This window comes from Tupaia chinensis, unplaced genomic scaffold (genome assembly GCF_000334495.1).
Source record: "Tupaia chinensis unplaced genomic scaffold, TupChi_1.0 Scaffold000118_1, whole genome shotgun sequence".
NCBI lineage: Eukaryota > Metazoa > Chordata > Mammalia > Scandentia > Tupaiidae > Tupaia > Tupaia belangeri.
The window spans coordinates 2,257,438-2,284,708 of NW_006159584.1; the positions used below are offsets into that span (position 1 = coordinate 2,257,438).

The following is a 27,271-nucleotide window of genomic DNA, read 5'->3' on the forward strand; positions in this document are numbered from 1 at the left end:
CTACTAATAAATTTCTAAGATTATATTAAGGGTATTCAAACAATCATATAAAAAACAAATATATTAAGCAACATTTACTTATTTTGTGAGAGAAAATAATAAAGATATGAAATATTTCTGGCAACATTTACTTATTTTGTGAGAGAAAACAATACAGTAAGATATGAAATATTCCGTCAAAGAACAAAACTATTTATGAAGTGTTAATCATCTATAAATACTTTGTTTCCTTATCATTTATACACAATATGGGTTTCTATCATAATTTGCAAGTGTGAACATGAAGATATTCCACAGGAAGGGAGTTAAAATCGACATGACTTAATCTTTCCAGGACTGGCTTCCATTTTCTTTTACCCTAGAAAGGTCTATATCAATGCTTCTGGGAGAGATCAAAGAGATCCCCAGTCTTTGAAACCACAGCTGCAATTTTGGGGAAATTACTCAATCATTTTGTCTTTTGGATTCTTCTTCTCTAATGTGCATAAAAGCACCTAGGTCATGTAGATACTTTAGCTGTAGATGAAATACTGGGTTGTCAGGAAATCATGACACATTTTTGTACAGAAAAATACATCACTGGGACCAGCAGATAGTGTAATGGTTACATCACTGGACTGCCACATAGTTAATTGTGGGTTGAGCCCCAGACCCAGCAGCTTAAAACTCGGGTGCCTGTGCCTGTGTGCCCAAGATCCCAAGAGTAAAGGGATTGCAGCATGCCCATCCCCCATATGAAGTGATATCTCACTTTTTGTCTCTCTGTCTCTCCAGCAAGCATGTATACACCTTTTTTTTTTTGGAGAGTTTTTGTTTTGTTTTGTTTTGTTTTGTTTTTTCGCTATAGGGCGCGTACGCTCGCCAGACAGAGAGAGACATAGAGACAGAAAGCGAGAAATCACCCCCCAGGGGGGATGGTCACGCCACAATCCCTTCTCCTACATTCTCCTCTCGGGATCTTGGGCACGCACGCACGCGCGCCCGGCGTGAGTTTTAAGCCACCGGATCCGGGACGCGAACCGCGGTTGACTACGTGGGAGTCCAGCGACATAGTCATTACGCTAACTGCTGGTTTCCAGCATGTATACACCTTGTAATCGCTAAAAAGGAAAGCAAAACAAAGCAAAGCGAAGTGAAGCGTAGGGAAGGGAAGGGAAGGGAAGGGAAGGGAAGGGAAGGGAAGGGAAGGGAAGGGAAAGGAAAGGACAAGAAAAGAAGAGAAAAACAAATAACATCATGACATCCCTGGCAACCTCATAGTTATTTATAATTACTGAGCCAGATACTGTTTTATTCAGAATCAATATCAGTACTTTGCTTATAAAACTATATACTAGCATTGGGACCAGCAGTTAGTGTGATGGCTATGTCGCTGAACTCCCATGTAGTAGACCGCAGTTCACATCCCTGACCAGGTGGCTTAAAACTCACACAGGGTGCATGTGCGTGAGTGCCCAAGATCCCGAGAGGAGAATGGAGGAGAAGGGATTGCAGCGTGGCCATCCCCCCTTGGGGGGGGATGATTTCTCGCTTTCTGTCTCTCTGTCTCTGTCCGGCGAGCGCACACGCCCTATAGCAAAAAACTCTCTCTCAAAAAAAAACAAAAAACAAAACACTATATACTAGCATCAAATTACCAGATGGTGATAAGAAAATGCAAATAGGTTTTAGCATTATGTGAACACTTGAAAAATGCAATACATGGTTCTCTGATGGAAAACTCTGAATTCAAATGCAGTATTTTAAACAACTTCATGTATGTTAGGGTACAAAATGAAGAGCACCAGGTGTCATGTATGTGTTCGGCCAGCAGCAAGTGTAACAGGGACATTCAGTAGAGACAGCACTAACAGCTCTTCTCTTTTCCCCAAGGTGTATTACATGTATGTCCTTAGCATTTTATGTTAACAATATCTAAAACACATTTCCACAAAAATCCCTAGTAGATATTACTACACCACAACTTACAACAGAGGGAACTGAGGTTCACCAAGCCTAGCTGGATTGTTCAATGGTACACATTTGGAAAGTGGCAAGCGTTGGATTTAAACTAAGAGCAGTCTGATTCTTAAGGATATTCTTTATATAATAAACATGAAAACAGATAACTGCAACATGGCATTTATCAGTATTAAGATAACTTACAATAGACTAATGTTACTGGAGTACACAGGCAAGCATTATTTATATAAGTTGATATTGGGAACTTAAAAAAAAAAAATCTCTAAAACTGAGCCTACTTGTGGTGACCGGGGTTGTAGGACGTCACTCTACAATGGAGCCTCATGCAAAGACTGTGGTTCAGAACCTGGTGGACCTGAAACATTGGGTATGGGGCTGCATGCCCATAACCCAGGTGGAGGGATTGCACTGTGATGAGGGTGCCTGTTTCTCTCTCTCAGGAAAAAGTGAAACAAATTTTTAAAGACCCTAAATGGTACTTCATTTTTTTAATATAAAAGATTTAATGTATACTAAATATATTAATATTTTAATGTAAAGTGCTATAATTCATAATGAAATGCTGCTTCTTCCTTTTTGTATATTACCAGCATAACATATCATATTCATATAAATATGAATGTTTTGTTTTTAACTTTATTTTATTGGATTTCTGTAATTATTATAATCTTTTTTAGAAAAACAAAACTTCCATGATTTCTTAATGTTGATATTTTTAATATATGATTTATTAAAAATAAAGGAGGGGGCAGGTGGCATGGTGGTTAAGGTGCTGGACTCCCACATAGCCGGACCCAGAACTGGCGGCTTGAAAATCACTCCCGGCATATGTACATGTGTGCCTAAAATCCCAGGAGGAGAATGGAGGAGAAGGGACTGCTGCGTGGCCATCCCCTGGGGCATGATTTCTCACTTTCCCTCTCACTGTCTCTCTGTGTCTCTCTCTAGCAAGTGCATACAACCTATGGCAAAAACCTAAACCTAAAAAATAGGGTTTTTTATTTTAGAAAATAAACAAATAAAGGAAAGAAACATTACAGATTCAGCATAAGTTTAGATTCCTCTCCATTCCCTCAATAGTCATCTCCTTCCTGAAATTTAGTGTATGAAGTAAATCTATTCATGTTTAGGACAAATCCTAAATCCTGATACAATATTTTCAGACTCTGGTTTCATTAATACAAAAATTTTATAATGCATACAAAAATTCCTTATCTTACAAATGACATTGTGCTTTGTCTTCCCCATCTGAAATAGAATGTGCTATGTAAGATCCTCCCAACTACTATTCCTCTGACTACCTTGAGAAGTCACCTGAAATTAGGTTACTAACTTGCTAAACTCTGATGGAGTTAAGCAGCAGCTTTAGTAGTTACACCCTTTAAGACTCTAACATGATGATTTGCAAATTCATCCGCCCTACAAAAACTTCAGAGCAGTTTCTGAACAAAACTGATGCTTTCATACTCCACCCCATATCAATTACATTAATTAATAAAATAGACCTGCCAGAAAACTACAGAAGACATCATTCTTGATAGGGATGGAAACATCTTCATTTTACAAATGAAAAACTCACAAGAATGCTCTCTTCAGAACTCTAAAGTTGGTCCCAAATAACAAGGCAAGAAATAGAAAGAATTGCAATAATGTTGAATAAGACAGGACAACCTTAATTTTCACCGAGGTTAAAAATATGTGTTCAAAGGGCCAACAGATGGCATAATGGTTATGTCACTGGACACCCATATAGTTGACTGCTGATTGCTGTCTGAGTCCTGGACTTGGAATCCTGAAACTCATGCCAGGCGCATGTGCGTGCATGCCCAAAATCCCAAGAGGAGAATGGAGCAGAAGGGATTGAAGGATGGTCATCCCCTTTGGAGACTGATTTCTTGCTTTTTGTCTCTCTGTCTCTCTCTCTATCTCTTGAGTGAGCACACATGCCCTATAGCAAACAAAACAAAACAAAACAAAACAAAACAAAACAAAAAATGTTCAAGGACCAGTCCTGTGGCCCAGTGGTTAAGGAAATCAGGTTCCACTTCAGCTACCACCCAATTTGAATCCTGGCCTTGGCTACTAGAAAGCCATACCCGGCACATGTATTTGCATTGCCAAAATAACACCATGTTGGAGAATTGGAGGAAAAAGGATCCTGTGTGATCACACCCCGTCAGGACGTGCCTTCTCCCTCTCTTTTTCTGTTTCTCTGTTTCTGGCATGAGCACATACCCTCTGGCACATTAAAAAATAATAATAACAGAATGTGTTCAAAATCATCCATTTTTCTTAAAAATGGAATGACTTTTCTTATTTCAGAGATTAAAACTAAATACAGTATTCAAAATTTATAATGATGGCTATAACTCAGGAGAAAAAAAAATTTCATTATACATTTCCATGTAAGGAATCAGAAAGGTAATACTATGTTTTAGAAATATTTATGCTAAATTTACATATATATATATATATATTTATATATACACATATATGTGCATACTGAAAAATTTTAGCCTTTAGTAGCATAAAACACAGCATTATTAAATTTATATAGCATTCGACTCACTTCCTATGGATGCTGAAAAATTACATTATATTGTACTATCTGTGCCAGCCTGTGGGTGGTAGTTAATGGATGGGATCACACATGGCTGAGTGCAGGGTTCCAGTCTCAGACCTTGCAGCTTGAAAAACACACCAGACACGTGTGTGTGTGTGTATCCAAAAATATCCTGAGTGGAGAATGGAGGAGAAGGAATTGTAGCTTGTGTACTCCTGGGGGCACTGCTTTCTCATTTTCTGACTGTCTCTCTCCAGTGAGTGCACATGCCCTATGGAAAATTGAAAATTAAAAAAAAAAAAAAAAGGACTCTATCTGAGAGAAAGAAAGGATAGTCTTCCAGGTTCTTTCCAAAAATACTGTATGTGTGAGATAAATGTTTCACTGAGGTCTGAGATGGCTATGCATGGGCGGGGTTGAACTTCAATACACTGCCAGCACCTATTCTGACTGTTAAAAGGCACTTGACAAATGAAGAAGGAAGGTCTCTGCGGTTTGTGGTGATTTTAGACATCTTTGATACTTTTCATTTTTCTCCAGGGTAAAAACGAGAAAATAGTTTGGTTGCCACATGTGCACAGCAGCTCCATAGCAGGGGCCCTTTGAGGAATAACTCAGCAGGGACAGGAGGGATTAAAGAGGAGTGACAGAGAGACCTGAGCTCCCCTCTGGGAGCGCAGAGAGAAGAAAGTGGCTTTTCCTCTTCCGTGCCTTAATGCATGTGACAAGTTCTCTCCAGAGTGATTGGAAGCACTATTTAATTCATTTTATACATGAATCCAGAGATATGTGTTCTGAGTTAATAGTTTAAAGAGTGTAGTTTTCTTTTCTTAATAATGTAACTTGGAAGCTTTGTAAATATTAGGGTGTAGAAATATTGTAAAGTTCCTGTCTCATCATTTAAAAAAAGAAATATTGTTAAACCTCCTATTTCTTGCCTCCCAAATTCTGATATACAGATTTCAAAGTTAACTCACTAAATGTGGGGGCTGCAGGTGGCACAGTGGTTAAGGCATTGGACTCCCATGTGGCCAAAAATAGTTCAAGTCCCAGACCTGGTGGCTCAATTTCCCTTTCTCCCTTTCTCTCTCTCTGTTCAGATTAATAATCAGATTAATAATAAATAAATAAATAAATAAATAAATAAATAAATAAATAAATAAAATCATTCTGTAAAATGAAAAAAATCACTAAATGAGGCACCACAATTAACACTATGAATCATCTGTAGTTATAGATGACACATTTCTCCTCAACAACCAGTGTAACTAGGAGACTAGCCAATACCATAAACAGATTAAGTTATACTTTCATTTTTAAAGATGACCTTGAATTATGAGGATAATTTGAAACGAATCGATTAGGGACCAGCAGATAGCATAATGGCTACGTTGCTGGACTCCCATGTAGTTCACCGCAGTTCGAGTCCTGGAACCAGTGGCTTAAACTCATGCCGGGCGCGTGTGCGTGCGTGCCCAAGATCCCGAGAGGAGAATGGAGGAGAAGGGATTGCAGCGTGACCATCTCCCCTGGATGGTGATTTCTCACTTTCTGTCTCTCTGTCTCTCTCTGTCTTTCTGGCAAGTGCACATATCCTATAGCAAAAATCTCTCCCCTCCCCCCCAAAAAAGAAGAAGAAATCAGTCAATCAAATTGACAGTACTTTTTTATTTTACATAGTTCTGTCTTAAAGCCAAGTTTTAAAAATAAAATATGATTTTGCCTTTAACTGTTTTCTGAAAAGTGTTTTGAACAGACAAGAATGTTTGTAGTTATAATTTAGGTATAGTATTCAATGTAATACCTACTAAAAAATATCAGCATTGTCTAAATGCAAGTGCCACAGGGTAGATTTCTCTCTGTTTTCTTCACAAGAATTTGGTCAAAGTCTAAAGTGTGCACAGACCCTAAAAATGTTTGTGGAATGATTGAATTTGCATGATTTGATACCAAAGCAACATGAAAAGGTTTTATTTAAGCATGGAAATGTATTTAAATCATCAAAGTAAAAAGAAAGGGTATTATATCTTTATTAGTAATAGATTTAAATAATAGGCATTTGAAGCCAGCAGGTGGTTAAGGTACTGGATCCCACAGGGCTGACTCTGTGGTGAGCCCTGGAACTTGCAGCTTAAAAAACACTGCCAACAGATGTGTGTACATGACCAAAATCCCCAGAAGGAGAATGAAAGAGGAGGGATTGTGGCATGATCATTCGAGGGAATTTCTCACTTTCCATCACTCTTTCTGTCTCTCTTCAGTGAATGCACAAGCACTATGGAAAAAAAAAAAAGACTTCCAATAATATTGCTTTTATAAATGTTAAAAATAGTTATAGAATACAATTGTGTTTTTTTTGTTTCTTTGTTTTTTGTTTCTGGTTTTTTTTTTTTTTTTTTTTTTTTTTTTTTGAGAGGTTTTTGTGCGTGAGCTCACCAGAAAAACAGAGACAGAGAGACAAAAAGCAAGAAATCACCCCTCCAGCGGGGATGGCCATGCCGCAATCCCTTCTCCTCTATTCTCCTCTTGGGATCTTGGGCACACATGCACATGTGCCCAGCATAAATTTAAGCCACCAGGTTCGGGGTTTGAACCACAGTCAACTACATGGAAGTCCAGCGACACAGCCATTATGCCAACTGCTGGTCCCAAGTATACAATTATTTTTATCTTTGAGTTAAAAAAATTAAAATTTATTTCAAGTGAACTGTTATAAGATTCTCATTTTTACCTTTAAAACTATTATAAGAGGCACTTCTTAACTATTGAATTTCCCCTTATGGTTCATAAATTCTAAAAATTATTTCTCTATGGTTTTATTCTAACTAATATTTTTAAATAGCCAGGGAAGGATGTGTGTGTGTGTGTGTGGGGGGGTGAATTCTCCTTTTTAAAACAAAAAAGCTATAAAACGTAATTAAATTTCTTTTAAGGCCTCAAGAGGGCAGTGAATAAAAAAGAAAATCCCACCACCACCATTCCCCCAAAATGACAAGATTTTCACCTAAGCAATGTAATAAATTAAGAATCATATTTTTGTGATGTTATCTTTATATTTCAAAAAAAATCCCTTTACCTAACATTTTCTTTTTTATATGAAAAATGGATGTAAAATGTGTTTAAGAATCTGATATTCAGTGACTAATAAGTTTTTCATTTTATCTTTTTATATTAAAAATATAAAGCAGTCTTTAAAAAGCATTATTGTTCAAATAATGATGTGATCATCTATCTAATTAAAAATACAGCAATGCACAGAGCTCTTGCTGTAGTCTTGGCAGTTAGTGCCATGACAAGATAGAGTTGGAAAGTGAATTAGTATGATATATTTCACCATACCCTGAGTGGTCCGTTTACATTTTAACTGGAGTTTACATGTTTGAGAGCGCTGCTATCCACAGTGAATGTGGTTCATGCCAAATTAATTTTACTAGTAATCCAGTTCAATGATATGCAAGGGAACCCCTAGTAACCCAGCTGCAAATTATGCTGTCAAGGGAAATATCTTTGGTGATATATTTTTATCTTCCCAAGTTAGAGTTTAAGGCCTCAGAGAAAGTGGTTTTCCTCTCTGGCCTCAACCTTATCTTCCTATCAGGTAACCATCCAGGGAAAAATGATGCTAAAAGTTACCCTATTGAATTTATTCTGGCTTATATTCCAAAATGAAACTATAGACCTTAAAAAGTACTTATTCCTCGCATGTTGAAAGCCTTTAAATAAAATAAATATGGATTTCAGAATACTACTTCCAAATAAAATGAAAACCAATTTCAGAACTTCTATCATATTGCATTTATTCTAAAGAAAAGGAATTTCAGAATAGATCTATACTGGATCCTTTTACTGAATGAATACTCTACATGTATATATTCTTAGATTTTAGCCTAAATCTAATTTACTTAAATTAGGAGAATTTTCTCTAGGCAATATGAAAAGAATGAATAGTATCTCCAATCAAGGTTTATACTTGGATGGCAGGAGGTTTCTAGAAGTAAATGACTATCTAGGAAACATTCACCTGCATATTTTTGTATCTCACCAAACATACACCAATTAAAAACACTCCCACATTAAAGGAAAAGGCAATGCATTCTAGCATCTTCATGTGTTATCAAGCTTAATTATGCCATAGAAATTGATTACTATTTACAATATGTTTAAAATACATTATACATAAGAAGCATAAAACTGTTGTTAGTTTTTACTAGCCTTGACTTTCTTCAGCTATGAGACAGTAAAACTGATAACCAGTTTTTCATATTTGTGAGCTATTTTTTCAGAGGGCATGTGCACTTGCTGCAAAGATAAAGAGACAGAGACAGAAAGTGAGAAATCACCCCTGTGGGGGCATGACCATGCTGCAATCCCTTCTCCATTCTCCACTTGGGATTTTGGGCACAAACGCACACATGCCCGGTGTGAGTTTTAAGCCACCAGGTCTGGGACTCAAACCATGGTCGACTATGTGAGAGTCCAGTGACATAGCAATCAGCTGGTCCCCAAATTTGTATATTGTAAAAGAAAGACAAAAAAAAATTAAAGTGAAGTGGGCACTGTGTAAGAAGTAGTTGGTAACAGCAGGTAGCATAATGGCTATGTCGCTGGACTCCCATGTAGCCGACTGTGGTTCAAGTCCCAGACCCAGTAGCTTAAACTCATGCCAGGCTCGTGTGCGTACGTGCCCAAGATCCTGAGAGGAGAATGGAGGAGAAGGGATTATGGTGTGGCCATCCCCCTTGGGGGTGATTTTTCACTTTCTGTCTCTCTGTCTCTCTCTGTCTTTCTGGCAAGAGCATGCCCTATAGCAGAAACGTCTCCAAGAAAAAAAGACAAAAGACAAAAAAAGAAGTAGTTTTTATTGGTGGAAAGTTATGTTTCAGGTTATTTATTGCCTGGAAGTAAGTTATTTTATTCATAATTTAAAAAGAAAATACAGAATGGTTTTAGGTTATTATTCAAATGTGAATGAGGTAGCATTATGGATTTTATTATTTTGAACATGCTCAAGTTCATTTGATTACTATCAGCATTTATTGCACTTTGGTGTACTAAGTCTGAGGGTGACAGAACAATATAAAAACAATGGGGAAGATGTTCTAAAAACCATTCTTCTTTTTTTGGTAGGTAATGTTCTTATATTAGTGAAATGATCTGTGTCAGAAAATTCAGCAGGTTATGTGGCAGGTACAGTCCTGTTCCTGGTGTAAAGGGGCAAATAATAATCTCCAAAGAAAAGGTTAGCAACACTAATTGCCAAAAGAGAGCCATAAAGTCGAATAAATACAATCATTTATTGTCTACCTAATTACGGGGTTGAGAGGAGGAAAGCCAAAACTCAGGAAGTACCACTAACTTTTACAACTTTGCTTAATACAAAAAGTGAGAGGAAGACCAAAGCCTTGAGTCGTCACTGGAAGAATGTTGAAACAGCAGTTGTGAACGTGTGCATGTTTATGACTTTTATCAAATAGTTCTTAGATACAGTCAATTTCTCAAGACCAGAGTCTCAAGAGTATAAATCCTTTCCATAGATCCAGGGTTGGGCCAGACTTTAAAAGCTTCATGTTTCAAACAGTTTGAAGAGAGAAATAGGCTCTAATGAGAGTTTGTGGAACTACAAAGCAACGCATTGAAGTGATTAGCCAAATTATTTGAAATGTCTTGAAAGTAATGGCTTTCTGTGTAATATGGATTTAAAATAAATATGATTCTTATGCTCTGAGAACTAAAGCCAAATCCTGCTATTTGCATATCAATTGAGTTATTTTACCATTTTCCATTTCATTGTTCTTACATATATACTTTAAAATTTTGATTCAATTACATATACAGTTTAAAGTATTGCTTATCTAATATTATGGAGAACAGTGCCCCCCCAGTACTGTATTTGCTTTATTATTCTTATTCACACTAATAATTCTAATAATTAGGTATATATAGATAGCTATTACATATATAAAACATTGTAATTATTATATATGACACATGTAACATCCATTCATTGATTTACTCTTTCTCCTCCAAGAATGTTGCAATGGTTCGGATTATGGTTTGTCCCCCAGAGGTTCCTATTATGGAATTTGGTCTTTGTGGGTGATGATTGGATATCTCCAGAAATGCATATGTTGGAACTTGATTAGACTGTAAAGTTAAGTGAAAACCCAATTCTTTGTGGTGTCCAAGGGTTGTCATCAAGGTAGGTCTTCTATGATTGCATTATGGCAGGGGTATGAGCAGACGAAATGAGACCAGAACAGCAGAGAGAAAGCTACATGGATACAGATCACACTCCACCCTGCTGAAAGTCTTCTTTCTGCCATTGTGATGCTTTCAGATTTTCCAGACACCAGAACTGTGAGTTACTAAACTTTTATTTCTTTATAATTCACCCAGCCTTCGGTATTCTGTTAGCAATGCAATAACAGACAAATGTCAACTCCTTGAAAGCACAAATATTGTTTTACTCATGGCTTTATTGCCAGCAACTGGTACAATAAATGAATTATTGATCTTCAATTTTAAATAGGTAAGAAGATATGATGAAGAAAAAGCCATTGATTCTTGGACTTACTGTAGCAGAATGCACTAGAGCAGCAGCTGTTTTATTCCTAGACAAAATTCTACTTCTGCAAGGACATTAAAAGGGGGACAGAAAGCAGCCTTGAGTATGACAGCTTGACTCTCATGCAGCACTGAGATCACTGAAATCGAAATGAGACCAGAACAGCAGAGAGAAAGCTACATGGATACAGATCACACTCCACCCTGCTGAAAGTCTTCTTTCTGCCATTGTGATGCTTTCAGATTTTCCAGACACCAGAACTGTGAGTTACTAAACTTTTATTTCTTTATAATTCACCCAGCCTTCGGTATTCTGTTAGCAATGCAATAACAGACAAATGTCAACTCCTTGAAAGCACAAATATTGTTTTACTCATGGCTTTATTGCCAGCAACTGGTACAATAAATGAATTATTGATCTTCAATTTTAAATAGGTAAGAAGATATGATGAAGAAAAAGCCATTGATTCTTGGACTTACTGTAGCAGAATGCACTAGAGCAGCAGCTGTTTTATTCCTAGACAAAATTCTACTTCTGCAAGGACATTAAAAGGGGGACAGAAAGCAGCCTTGAGTATGACAGCTTGACTCTCATGCAGCACTGAGATCACTGAAATTATGATGGAGGCCATTGGTGAAACTTTTAAATTATCACAGTGTAATACCACCACATGAAATGCTGTAAAGTCTAGTGGTGGCACAGGTGGTAGGTGCCACCGTGCAATATTGGAGTCATCTGGAAATCCCCAGTTTGGGTTCTGGGTTGATATGAACATGCATGGAGTGCCCAAAGGTGAGCCCACAGTCCTGGTGGGCTGGAGAGTTTGAGTGTTTGCTCTCCCCCTTCCTATTACTTGGAAGAAGGTGAAAGTTTGGAACACATAGAATTTTGCTAGCTTTAGTCACAAGCAGATTGACAGGATGAAAACAGAACCAAGGCAATAGAGTATAAAAGAAAAAGAGGGGGGCTGCAGGTAGCATAGTGGTTAAGGTGCTGGAGTCCCACATGACCAACTGTGGTTTGAGTGCCAGCTCTGACAGCTTGAAACTCACACTGGGCACATGTGCATGTATGCCCAAAATTCCAAGAGGAGAATGAAGGAGAAGGGATTGTTGCATGGCCATTCCCCAGGGGAAATGGGATGAATTCTCACTTTCCCTTTTACTATCTCTCTCCAGAGCGCACACTTGCCCCATGGCAAAAACCTTTAAGGAAAGGAAAAAGGAAGTAATGCAAAAAATCATCTCAGATACTGTAAAATGATGTATGTAAAACAAGTAATAATAGTAATAATGAATACCTACATGACAATTTTTTTAAGAATGCATTTAATTCTATTTATTATTATTGTTATTATTTAATTTGCTATAGAGCCCACACACTCACCTGAGAGAGAGAGAAACTGAGACAGCAAGTCACCAGGTCTGGGACCCAAACTGTGCGATCATCTCAGGTACTGTAAAATGATGTATGTAAAACAAGTAGTACGAGTAATAATGAATACCTACATGACATTTTTTTTAAGAATGCATTTAATTCTATTTATTATTATTGTTATTATTTAATTTGCTATAGAGCCCACACACTCACCTGAGAGAGAGAGAAACTGAGACAGCAAGTCACCAGGTCTGGGACCCAAACTGTGGTTGGTCATAAGGGAGTCCAGTGTGCCACTATGCCACCTCCTAATGTTGACAAAATTTTCAAATAATTGCATATTCATCTGGACAGCAAATATGTTCTACTTGATGAACTATAACAGAAAGTTCTTTCTGGAGTGGATTTTCCTTCTCACTATTCCTGTATTCTGAAGCATGTTTATAGGATGTTATGATAAAAGCTCAATGAATGAAGTCCCAATGAAGATTAAGTTTCTGGGGAACCAGCAGTTAGCGTAATGGCTATGTTGCTGGACTCCCACGTAGACGACCGCGGTTCGTGTCCCGGACCTGGTGGCTTAAAACTCACGCCGGGCGCGTGTGCGTGCGTGCCCAAGATCCCGAGAGGAGAATGGAGGAGAAGGAATTGCGGCGTGACCATCCCCCCGGGGGGTGATTTCTCGCTTTCTGTCTCTATGTCTCTCTCTGTCTGTCTGGCGAGCGCACGCGCCCTACAGTGAAAATCTCTCAAAAAAAAAAAAAAAGATTAAGTTTCTGTTTCTAAGAAGAATGAGATCTCAAGGATATGATAGTTTAGATGTGAAATGAAATACAAATGCATTTTTTTTTCTTCCTGGCTGGTGAGCCTGTACCCAGTTTTGTTTACCTTCTTAAACAACAAAAAGAAATATCACACATAAATTTTCAACATTTCAGGATATTTGGAAGCAATAATTAACTTCATTTAAACATATCCTGACAAAAGAACAGGTATATCTACCCACACGCTCATAAACTCTCTCTCTCTCTCCTACTTTAATTCCATAGAAGGTATCTTCAGAATAATTATTTTGATGACTTAATACAAAGGAGACACAATAGCTAGTAAAGTAGAAGGAAGTGCAACAAAAATTTCTCAAGAATCAAAAGAAAAAGGTAGGGAATAAAAGGATTGAGATTCCTGGAAGATTGATCTGCAATATTTCATCTACAAATTAGAGAAATTAAAGAAAAGGAAACAGTGGCCAGCCATGGTGGCACAGTGGTAATACAGTATCTGCAATGGTGAAGTCACGTGGGATGGTCCCCCATCTCAAGGTCTGAGCATCCTGGGTGTGAGCATGCCATGACCATAGCTAGATAAGGCTGGGGAAGGATTGTAGTTTGTAGATCCTGTTGAAAGTAAATTCCTCTCACTTGCTCTTTCTCTCTCTCACATGGAAGGAAGGAAAAAAGGGAGGGAGGGAGGACAGAAGAGAGTAAGAAAGAAGGAAAGAAAAAGAGAGAAGAGAGAGGGAGAGATCGAGTGAGAGAAAGAAAGAAAGAAAGAAAGAAAGAAAGAAAGAAAGAAAGAAAGAAAGAAAGAAGGAAGGAAGGAAAGAAGGAAGGAAGGAAGGATGAAGGAAGAGAGGGAGAAAGACAAGGAAGCAGGACAGATGGGGTGGAATAAAAGAAACAATTATGAAAGAAATGATTTTCCTCATTAAAGGAGATTACATTTTGAAAATCGAGTTTCCAAACAAACTTAATGAGAAGCATTACACCAGACATCTCCTCCTGGAATTTTTAAATGTCACTGACAAAGAAATATAGAAGCTTAGGAAGGAAAATCACCTAAAGATAGAAGAATTAGATTGCTTCCTTAGCTATATCTGCATTCTTAATACAGGGACTATATTAGGCAACCATATACAGATTCCATAAGGGAACAAGTTTTAGCTTAAAAATTCTATTCCAACAAATATGAGTAGAAATTTTGAATGATAAAATGACCCAGAATATTTTAAAATCCAAATATCTTATCCACATGAAGTTCAAAAAAGTAATTAATACTCAAGATTTTTTAAATAGAAAATATGTACTATAAGCACTAACACAAGAATTTTAATATCCTAATATTGTGACTGATGATATAAACATATTAATTGGGTTACTTGCCCTTGAATGGAATAACTTGCCTTGTCAGTATGTGTGAATATGTGTATATACATTTCTATGTAAAATGGAAGTATTAAAGGAAAGCAAAACATGATGTTTATAAGTCTATAAATTAATAGTAAAGAGGTGTTTGTAAACTTCTTCCTCAGTTTACAAAGTAAAGAGTAAAAAATCTTCTATTTCATGTAAAATTTAATAATCCATATTTAGAGCAGGCAAAAATATTGTGGAATTTCTGAATATTAATATAGGTTCAAACAAGTAGTGAAATTAAAGCTGATTTTTACAGATTCTTAGAATGTAACAGTAAGAGAAGAAAGACAGTTACAAATGTTTGAGTATTTACTTTGTTGTGAGATGTCCACTATTTCTTCTCTCACAGGGTCTTTGCATGTCTGATTGTTGAAAAGGAAGCATTTAAAAGATCTGGAACTGCTTTACTTGCTGCTCATAAGACATTCCTTTAATAAATTAATTTCTAAACAACTATATTTGGTGAGCATATACATAGGGCATTGCTGCAGAAATTTTGAGTTGGCTGAGTTTGTGTCAATGATAAAAAATTATACAGAATCTCAGACAACAGAAGGAGTTTATTGAAAGAAAAGACAAGCTCCCAAGCATGAAGGGGTCCAGAAAATAGATTGCCAAAGAGGAGCTGAGTGAGGAGTTTTTATCTAGCAATCCTAGGAATGGGCTAACTCTCTGATAAAGAAGTGGGCTTCAGAATATAGGTGGTAGTCTGGTGATTGACTACCCCATTCTTCTTGGGGCTAGTAGACAACACATCATCTGCATTTTTTGTTAGAATGTAATTAGCCAACAGAAACTATTGCCCTTCCCTATAGTTGTTTTCAGCCCTAATGTAGACAGATACTTTGTTAAAATTTAGCCATTGTGCCTCCATCTGGAATAAAGCTTACTGTGTCTCTATCTTGGGCCTTTGCCCTGTTTGTTTGTTTAAAATCCCCATCACCTGCCTTAATGTGGCCATTTGGATTATTTGAATTTAAAAGTATTTTTGATTCATCTCTCTATTCTCATAGAAACAAAGCCCATCTCACCAGAATCTTGCCACTTAGTTGTAGGGACAATAGGAAGTCAATGGACGATAAAAGACACTCATGAAGTATACTGTTCCTTGCAATTAGAGGATAAGAGGCTTATCATGTGTTGTTATTTATAGAGTATATAGAAAAGAGTAAAATGCATTTCAAGTTAGCAAATCTTTTCAGTGCAGTGAAGAATTTATGGAAGTCAAAATTGCACTGGGCCTTAAGTAATGATCAGCATAGATGAAGTGGAATTCATCTTTAAAAAGTTACTTTAATGAACAACAAAATCCAAAGCAAAGGTAATGTGGATGACCGAGGATATAGAACAAGAAAAATGAGATACAAAAGCAAGAGATAATTAAGATGGACCTGTAAGTTAACTTCAAATTCAAAACATCCTAGGGTTAAAAAATTTGGTATTCAATTGTACTGCAACCTGTAATTAGTATGATGTTGACTGTGATTTCTATCACTGTGCTAAAAATTTAGTTATCCCAGTAGCTAACCAGAAACCAACATCCATAAAGAAATAAAAATGATACTTAAATAAAGGAAGCCTGTTTATGATGAAACATTACAAAAACGAGAGAGATGGAATTAGCCAAAGTAGGCATCTTCTGCTTGGTTAATGTCCTTTGGGCTTGCATGTGAGAAGCACTGAATGTTAAATTTTCTAAAAAGCTCTGTAAGCCTGCTTTATGAACACTGATTAAAAGAACTGAATACCAAATGTAACCAACAGATTTCCTTTTCATTTATCTGCTACTGAGAATACTAAGTATTTTCTTATCTCCATCACTTTCAGAAGTTCTTTTGCAATGTGCCTATCTATACATATTCATCACTCTGACAGCAGAATCAGAATAAAAATTCAGATAAGAAAACATGATGTGCATTCCTTTATCTTTTTTAAATATGGGACATACATATAAATAGATATGTGAAGACAGCTTCTTAGTATGAAAAGTAAAAATAAGCAGTATATCGTCATTTTATCCTGATAAGAGCAGAGCTATGGCACATCCTGATCATTTGGGTGGTAAATATTCACAGTGCCTCTTTCTTCTCCTGAAAGTCAATAACAAAGGGCTGATGTCTAAGAAATCCTAGATTTACTGGCAGAGCAACTATAATTCTGGAGATTATTCACACCACACAGCCACTCATGCAGTAGGGAGACCGTGTCAAGCACACAGATGGAAGACTTGAAATCATAGCAATTCTTGAGCTGACTGCGAGTGAGCCTTCACTGCACACTCAGACAAAGACCTCAAAGACAGAGACAAGTTCAACATTTAAGTCAACTTTTTCACCATGACTGTACTTTTACAACTCTTCTCTGAATAATGTTAGAGAGGAGGGTTATGTCAATTTGCAACACTTGCACTTGTCAAGGGCTAGTGAAACTCTTTTAATAACTTAAGTAGAGCATGCCAAATAATAACTCCTGAAGTACATAGGAAATATCCTATGCAAAACTTCATATTAGTTAACTTGGGATTTTTTTTAATTGCAGGACGCTTTTATATTTTCTGTTATTATTTAGAGATCATAGGAATAAGTAGTACTAATGATTTGGAGTTACAATAATCGAAATCATGGGGGGTGAGCAATGTTTCAGCCTGAGCAACTTGTAGACTAGGCCCCAAACCAGACCAAACCAAAATGGAGTCACTCATACTAAATGCAACATAATCAAAGTGAGACTTTAAGGAAGCTTATAAGACCCCCAAATAGACTAACTTTGCCTGTTAGAAAATTCCAATCTACACATAATAAGGGAAATCTCCTTTGCTTTAACTATTACAAAAAGTAACCTGAAATAATCTAATGTTAACAAATCTATTTTAAAAATATACATATAGTTCTGTTTCCTTGTTCCCACCTTGAAGAACCCACTGTTGTCTTCTTGCCCCGGGGGGAACTCTCATTCTGTTTTGTACAATAGAGATTGCCACAACTCATGAATTAGAAACAAAAGCCAATTAAATCTGTAATTAAATTTTCTGTAGTTCTGTCTTTTGATAGGTATACATCACTAGAAAAGACAAGGTGAAACAGTTAGTAGATTTTTTTAATAATCACACATTTATTCTACTGCTCCCTTAAAATGTATATTATCATCAAAAATAAGTTAAAAATACCTAAGAGTCCCTAAAATTATTTTTTAAAGTCACAAAAAATTGAACATAAATGCAAACTTTTATTTTTCTTTTACTTTTGAAGTTTGTTTTACTATATTTAATTAGAAATATGCATTTAGAAATGTAATTATAAAGCGTTCACATTTAATTTTGCCTCCTCCCAAAACCAGATAAGAAACAGCTGAGAAACACAGAGCTTGAAAAGATTCCAAATTTTTCTACCCAGATGTTGACTGTTTGAAAAGTCCTGGTAAGAATCTCGGAATGCAAAACTGAAATAATGAACTACAGTGCATGTTCCTTGATTTATTTTCTAGATAAAGAAGCAACTAGCTTTCCTCGTAAAAGAAAATCTTGGCTCTTCAACTGGATTTTTATTCATAAGGTTGAATCCCAAGTCATTCTAATAAGACCTTTCCGGAAGAAAAATAAAAGTCCTGTCATTCCACTTTTCTAAAAGCCAGGACCTTAGAGGTTGGCATTTACTTTTCAGATTTTAACATTCCTGTTTGTCCTTCTTTCCTTCCTTCCAACAAGCACTCAAGCACAAGAACATTGGCAGCATGGATCTCTCATCAGAGAGAAAAAGAGCCAAGAATAAGTGATTTGCATATCAAAATGCTTTTATAGTTAAATATGTTTCCTCTTAGAATCTCAAAGTAATAGGCAACATTTCTATCATTAATTTATAATCTTAGGCAATACCAAAATTCAACTTCATAGTAGTTGATTTTTCATGACTCAGGTAAGTGATTATGTATTGAGAATAAAGAGACCTACATAGATTTTCAAATGAGCTCTTACAGTCTCTCAACACTCTCTGCACCCAGATTTTACATTTGATGTTCTTTTGCTCACATTGAATAGTTCATCCTTCCCCAGGTCTTGCTCCTGTGGCTTCTGGATCAGGAACAAATGTTTCTATAAGAGGTCCTTTGCTATATGAATTGCTGCATCAGCTTTTCTGCATGGTGTTTGGCAAGAAAGCTTTGTTGGGTGGCAAAGAAACTGTCAATCAAAATTTTTACTCTATGGCAAACCATGGATAAATGAGAAAGCCAGCAAACCACAACATTTCCATACAATGTATAGTCAAATGAAAGAACGGTCACAAAATAATTGCCAAGTGCATATAATGGCTGTCAGAGGATCCCAGATCAACCCTCTAATTATGATTACCTTCATGAGATACAACTCTTAATTATTAAATGGTTGACCTAAGCTTATAAACATGCACTTTCATATAAAATAAAACGTACAATACCTTATTTGTAGGTCTTGGAAATAGTATCCAGAAACATGACAATGCAAATTCCTGTAATTGAAAAGAACTGACTCAGTCAAAGGAATTTTCCAGTTCAAATTAGAGCAACACTTATATCATACAGAAAATTATCCACTAATTAACAAATATTTCTTTATAATTCCTTGTGCTATTATATATATTTAAAAAATGGCCTCGTATGCTATATTGGCCAGAAACAAATACAAGTTTGCATGTTCATGCATGTACTTCTGTTTAAATTTTGTATTAACAAACTTTTTATCTTGATGTGTTTAGATACTTTTATATCTAGATACTAGACCATTTTAGAAGCTAATTTTTAAATTTTACTAAATGTATGAAGATAATGCATGAGGCATATCATAGTTAATTGGACAATCTAGATATTTTTCCTAAGACAGAGAAATAAATATACTTAAATATATTTATATATATAAATATATATACATATATATATTATGTTGTCTTTGGGACAAGATATCTAATTTAATATTTAAGAGACAATAATTAAGGAAATATCTAAGATAATATTAGTATTATATTGTTTCTGTATTTGCCAGGTTCTTTTATAAGCAACTCTCATTTTTCTCAGTAAACAAGATAAAGCATAAAACAATTACATACTATTTATTATATATTATTATATATATAAATATACATAATACATATATAAATTCCTAGTTCAGTGCCTAGAGAAAGGAAGACTTCAGAAAAAAACATAGGAAAAAGCACTGGCCTTTTATAAATTATAGTTCCAAGGAAAGCATAAAGAAATGCTTCTTTCTTTTTTTAAAAGTTTAGTTTCTTCCCTAAGTGAGAGACAGGGAGAGAAAGAGAAATGGCACTCCCCCAAGTATCTTGACACCTGAGCCACCCCAGCTCCAACAGGCACTGGAGCATGGGCACATGTGTGTCTGTATACTTAGGAACGTCTCCGGATGCAAATCCAGATCCTGCTCACGTGGGTCAGCCACACAGACTATCAGATTTTACTGCTCTACCACGATCCAGCCCTCAAAGAAACCTTTTCTATCCTTCATACGTAGATAACATACAGCACAAAAGATTCTAATTCTAAAGCTAATCAAAGCTTCAGTACAGTATGTTTATTTTTTAAAAATAGAGAGAAATGATAAATTAAAAGAGAGTACCCAAATACACTTATTAATAGTATTTTGACATAAAAGCAAAATCACATATGGTGAAGGAAGGAGAAATTGGGGCTCATAATCACAGAAATGAAGGAAAGTGGAGATCCTGAGAGACTGAACCCCATGTTTTGAGGGTATAAAATGGACTCCCATGTAGCGGACCGTGGTTCAGGTCCTGGACCCAGTGGCTTAAACTCATGCCAGGTGCATGTGTGCCCAAGATCCCGAGAGGAGAATGGAGGAGAAGGGATTGCGGCATGGCCATCCCCCCTGGGGGGGTGATTTCTCGCTTTCTGTCTCTCTGTGTCTCTCTCTCTGTCTGGCGAGCACACGTGCCCTGTAACTAAAACCTCTCAAAAAAAAAAAAAAAAGGTGCCTGTTGAAGGTAGTGCAGTGTGCTGTGCTGGTAACAAGACTGGAATGATAACCTATCCTAAAAGAAACTATTGTCATTAAAAATACATAATATTTTTCCATAAATAATTCACTGGTGGACTTGGAATATTTATTTATGGAAATTAGATGAATATAAAGTGAATCTAATTTATATCCTAATATATTAGGATGATGCAAAGATCTGATGTTGTAGTGGTTTTTCCCTTTAGATATTTACACACTTCTAAATTCTCTTCTTAATATTTTTCAATGTTCTTACTCTTCGCGAAGTAGAAAAATCAATGTTTATTGTGATTCAATATCACTATCTTTGTTCTTCACTTGCTAACTAAGGGTGAGAAAAACAGATGCATTAATTCACAAATCTATCACAAAAATGGTTTTACTTTTAATCCATGATTGAAATAAATTTAATTATATTTGTATTCTTTGTAACATTTAAACAAAGGAGCAGCACAGTTGTCAAATACATACTCCATTTAAAAGATTGGCATTTTTGAGTCAGAACAGGAGCCAGATGTCATATGGCTGGCTGCAGTTTGAATCTTGGCCCCAGCAGCTAGAAAGACATTCCAGGTGGAGCCGGCAGGTGGCAGAGTAGTTAAGGCGCTGGACTCCCACATGGGTAACCACAGTTCAAGTCTTGGATCTGGAAGCTTGCTTTCTCATTTTCCCTCTCTTTCTCTTTTTCTCTGGTCAAATTAAATAATAACAATACATAAAATTAAATAAATATTTTTTACAAAACCTATAGGATGTCAAAGAAAGAGGACAAGAAAGAAAGTCAGTCAGTCGGTCAGTCATTTCCAGGCGCATGTGCATGTGTGCTCCAAAACCCAAGAAGATGGAAAAACAGCAGGAAATGGATTACAGCAATGACTATTCCCCAATAAGGAGGTTCTCTCTCTGTCTGCCTGTCTGCCTCTCTCTCTCTCTCTCCAGTGAGAACATACACACACTTTGACAATTTAAAAGAGTGAAAAAAAAATAGACATTTTCATGTGGTCAGACAGTGGCACAGTGGTTAAACTGTTATACTCTGCAAGGTAAACCCAGATGGAAAGGTTGTTGGTTCACATCCAGAGTTCTCCCTGAGTAGCTCAGGCATCTTTGCCCCATGATCCAGACTCACTGAGGCTGGAGGTAGCTCGCAGCATCAGGATCCTATAGAGGGTGACATAATTCTGTCTCTTTTTGTGTCTCTTTCACTCATAAAATAAACTTAAAACACCTTTTGAAAAGAAATGATCAGAGTTACTTAAAATATGCTGTGAGGGTCAGCAGGTGGCATGGAGGCTGAGGCTCTGGACCTTACATGTCCAGCTTCATGATTCCAGTCCCGGACACAGCAGCTTGAGAATTACATTTTGTGTGTGTGCATGCGCATGTGCGCGTATGTGTGTGTGTGTGTGTGCATGTGTGCATGCCCAAAATTCCAAGAGGCAAGTGGAGGAGAAGGGATTGCAGAGTGATTATCCCTTCAGGTGGATGATTTATCACTTTCTTTCTATCTCTTTCTCTCTGTCTCTGGTAAGCATATACAGACTATAGAAAAAACTAAAAAACAAACAAACAAACAAAAAACCACTCTGCATACCTCAGTAAATATTATTAAATAAAAGAAAATGCTTTAATTAAAGCTTCCAAAAAACATTTCTCAGCTGCTATATTAGTATTTGTTAATAGTATTTGCATATGCAATTATTATTAAATATATTTATTTATAAGAAAAAAAATCAAAACGCACTTTCCCACAAAAGATTTTCTGTTTTGTCATTGCTAATTGTTTATGTTTTACTTATTTGTTAAACACTTATTTGTTGATTACTATGCAGCAGATGTAGCTGGCTTTTTTCTGGTTACCCGAAATGTATCAATTAACATTGTGTGTGTGTGTGTGTGTGTGTGTGTGTGTGTGTGTGTGTGTGTGTGCTAGGGAGCACATGCCCACTTCAAAGAGAGAGAAAGCACCCCCAAAAGGGACTGGTCAACTACAATCCTTTTCCCCATTGCTCCTTTCCATCAGTAATTTCAGCACTTATACATACTCACCTCACATATTTTTCGAGCTAGTGCCACCACTGAGGCTGGGGCAGGGATTCAATTTGTGGTCAGCCATGAACTGTGATCAGTCACGTAGGCTCCAGCTCCCTTCACTAGTGTTTAACCATCCACGAACACATTTAAAAACGCTAGTATGCTGGCACTTACAATGGAACAAAATCCAGGAAATAAACGATGTACAACAAAGATAAAACAAGCAAATTATATATATTTGAAGATGATAAGTTTTAAGGAGAAAAATGGTCATATTAGGAAAACAGGAATGTGAGTAGGGTTTTAGCAACTTGTAATATTGAATAGAGAAGACCAGGCAGAAATTTGAGCAAAGTCGTAAATAATTCTGTCTGTTTCATGTAAAGTCTATGATAAAGTTGGTTAAATTTCAGTTAGGCCATTAACTACATTCCTAATAAAAGTTTAATTTGCTCCAATTTCAAGAAGGAGATAGCAATTTTATGCCCTGACTGTTACATTGAGCATCTATGTAGAAGTACATCATGTTCTGCAGGTTTCTTCGGGATTGCCTTTGACAAGAAAAGCACTGCTGTCACTTTTTAAAAATATACAAACACATCACAAAGATATAACCCAATTTACTTTAACAGAAAGTGCACATATGGCAACAAATAAAATGTCAACAATAAACTGTTCTAGGTTTCAACTTCACTCCTCTGTAGGAGTACAGCTTGGAAAAGAACTTAAAGTGGCTTGGTTTATATCTCAGTTCCAACATGGTAAAGTTCCTCTCATAAGATACTTTGGTTCCAGTATAATCAAACCAAGTTATTAAAAAACATTTTTTAAGGGCCAGAAAGTGGCATGGTGGTGGTGGTACTGGACTCCCACATGGCCAGCCATGGTTCAAGTCCCAAACTCGGCAGCTTGAAAATCACGATGAGCGTGTGTGTGCATGCCCAAAATACCAGGAGGAGAATGGAAGAGAAAGGATTGTGGTATGGCCATCCCCCTGGGGAGTGAATTCTCACTTTCCCTCTCATTGTCCCTTTGTTGCTCTCTAGCAAGTACACACATCCTACGGAAAACTTTAAGAAAAACAAAAAAACACTTTAAGAAAATCTTGGAAATAGGAATTAAAATGGTATTGGTTACCATGTAATTTTCTGGTTGTTTTAGAGATTATAGTAGCACCCCCCCTCTGACCACTGATTTGTGGTTTTGTTTTCCATGGTCAACCACAGCCTAGAAAATGGTTATGGCTAAGTATCTAAGATTGCCCAAACAGATGATCTTCCTTCTAACATAACATCAGAAGGTCAACAGTAGCCAAATGCATGTCACAATGCCATGTCACTCACCTCACTTCACTTTATCACAGGGGCATTACGCCATCTCACATCATCTCAAGAAAGAATGCAGTATAATAAGATATTTTGAGAGAGACCACATTTACAAAACTTAATCTTGGGAACCATCAGTTAGCGTAATGGCTATGTCGCTGGACTCCCACGTAGTCGACCACGGTTCACGTCCCGGACCCGGTGACTTAAAACTCATGCCGGGTGCGTGTGCGTGTGTGCCCAAGATCCCGAGATGAGAATGGAGGAGAAGGGATTGTGGCGTGACCATCCCCCCTGGGGGGTGATTTCTCACTTTCTGTCTCTATGTCTCTCTCTGTCTGTCTGGCGAGCGCACGCACCCTATAGCAAAAAGCCTCTCCAAAAAAAAAAAAAAAAAAAACTTGATCTTGGACGTATTCCTGATGAATAACAGGAAACTACTGTAATTATTAAAGGATGGGGCCAGCAGGTGGTGTGGTAGTTAAGGTGCTGGACCCCTACATGCCAACCATGGTTGGAGTTCAGACCTGATGGCTTGCTTTCTCAGTTTTTCTCTGTCTCTCTCTCTCTCTCTGGTGAGTGTGTTTGCCCTATAGCAAATTTAAAATAATAATAATAATAATAATTAATAACTAAAATTAAATAAGTCATTACTTTAGAAAAAAAGAATCAAGCACCAGATTGTAGTACCTATTAGGTACCATCTATGCACCAGATTTTAGCCAACCATCAAATAGATAATAAACAATCACAGAACTTTTGGTAAATGGTCATCCAATATTAAAGTAAAGGAACTATATTATGGTTGAAATCTACTTAAATTATTTGGTATGAGTAACGGAAGTGGAGAGTGGACCCCAGAGAGCCCTCAGCAGTTCCACCACTGCCACCAACCTAGTTACTATCAAACCCCAGGAGGAGCTGCAGCTGCCAGCCTGCCCTAGTCATGGCCTGTCACCACTACAGTAGCCACGAGCAGTGAGGCCAAGACCCATTAGCCGCCTACCACCCTGCCCTTAGCAGAGTTGGCCTCACATCAGGTGAACCTGCCAGTGAAGATCATCATAAGGAAGTTTTTGGAAACAGCAAAATGGCTCAATGTAAGAAATAGACAAGGATTCATCAACAGGGATGCCACCAAATGACAGCAAGGAAGATGTATTTGTACACTAGCCTTCCATAAAGAAGAATAACCCCAGGAAGTACCTTCCCAATGTAGGAGATGGAGACTGTGGGGGTTGAATGTTGTTGACAGAGAACAGGTTGCGCAGGCAGCAAACGTTACAGGCCCTGGTGGAGTTTCAGTTCAAGGTGGAAATACGCAGCAGACAGTAGCCACTATAGATGCTATCCACATCATAGGGGTCCTCCACACAATTACCAGTAAAATGACCAGAATAATGAGAGTGGGGAACAGAACAAGGGATGGCGAGAGCTCCTGAAGGCCAGGCCCAACAACGCTGGCCCTATCACAAGCAAAGGTTCACCCTGACTATGAGTAGAACCCCTATGGGTGTCAACCTCAGGATTCCAACCCTCCTGTGCAGGAAGATATGATGGAGGGTGCTGATGACCAGGGTGCAGGAGCACAAGGTAGACCAACAAGGCAGAATATGTATGGGGTTACAGACAATGATTTTACAGGGGCCCTCCTTGCCAAAGACAACCCAGAGAGGACAGCAATGAAAAGGATAAGGAAAACCATCTCGATATGGGTACTGCTGCAACTTCAATTAGAGGCAGACATTCAGAGAACCCTAAACCAGAAGATGGCAAAGTGAAAAATACAGTCAATTCACCAGCTGAGAATCCCTCCGCTCAGGAGGCTGAGCAGGGCAGGGCTGAGTAAATGCCAGCTTATCATCTCCACCATCGTCTGCTTTAGTCATCCAAAAGAAATGAGTATGAAATTCCAGCAATAAGAAATGAACAAAAGATACATTAAGGGCTGAAGCCATTCAGTGCTTGCTTTTTGCTCATTGACCAGATAACAAGAACTAACTGCATTATCTATGCAGCATGGGCTTTTTATTATTTTTAACTAAAGATGTCTCTTTTTGGCAATGACAAACGTGTTTTTTATAAGGCCTGGTTTTTTTAAAGTACACCTTTAAAGGTTTTTAAATTGTTTCATATCTGGTCAAGTTGAGATTTTTAAGAATTTCATTTTTAATTAAAGTTTACAAGTTGATTTTTTTAAAAAGTCAACAAATGGCAAGCACCTATTAAGGTCTGAATAAGAAAAGAAATTCTCTGTTAAAAGTTTATTTCAGTGCCTCATCAATTAGTATCATGTCTCTATAAAATATCTCTAGTACAATGTTTGAATGTATGTTTAGGTGTTTATAAAAGAGAGATAGGGAATTTCATCATCTGATGGTAATATAGGACAATTATCTGATTTATTCAAGAATGTAAAACATAATTATCATTTCCTTACTTTTTAGCAATAGACACACACACACACATTTATGTCATGACGATGTAATCTTAAGAGATTTACTCTCACCTTAACTACATATGATTTCTCTCCCAATATTCAGTCAATGTAATTTCTGGAGCCTACATACGAGTTTCTATAAAGTATTTATTTTACTGATAATATTATCTGATACTTTGGTGCGAAAATCCCAATGAACAAAAGAGTGATTTCTTGCTTTCTGTCTCTCTCTCCAGTGCATGCATGTGCCCTATAGCAAAAATCTCTCTGAAAAAGAAGTTGAGATTTTATAATTAGTTATTGTTAGTTATTAAAAATAAATGTTTATTACTAAAAATATATATAAAATCAAATATTTTAAACAATTTAATAGTACACAGTATTCAAAAAGTTTTAAAAAATTGCAGCCTCAAATTTGCCAACAGTTCAATTTAACAAAAAAAAAAAAAAACAATGCCTCAGTCATTTTTGTCTCATGACTAGATTATATGTTATATTTTAATATTGCATTGGGCTTAATTGATAACCTTCAAACCTGCTTTCATACATCATGTAGGGTAAGAAAAACAAATGTGAATGCTGTCCCATCATGCAGTTGGAAGAAGCTGATACAATGACACCATGAATTAGGAGATATGGCATTTCTACAGCAAAGTATCAAAGGCCATTCCTGGAGAAGACTTGTTCTCTCTTCCCCAAAATGGTTGTAATCTACTCCTAATATATCAGTTCATAGAATGTCAGTGGCTTATCTATAGTTTCTGTTGGCTATATGTTTCCATACTTAATGGAGAGGGATGGGAGGAGTAAGG

At 36.9% G+C, this 27,271-nt stretch overlaps 1 pseudogene; it reads left to right on the forward strand.

Moving 5' to 3' along the window:
* The window catches only part of LOC106734455 (nuclease-sensitive element-binding protein 1 pseudogene), a 31,137-nt pseudogene extending 5,269 nt beyond the window's left edge, over positions 1-25,868 (forward strand).
* The last annotated feature ends 1,403 nt before the right edge of the window (positions 25,869-27,271 follow it).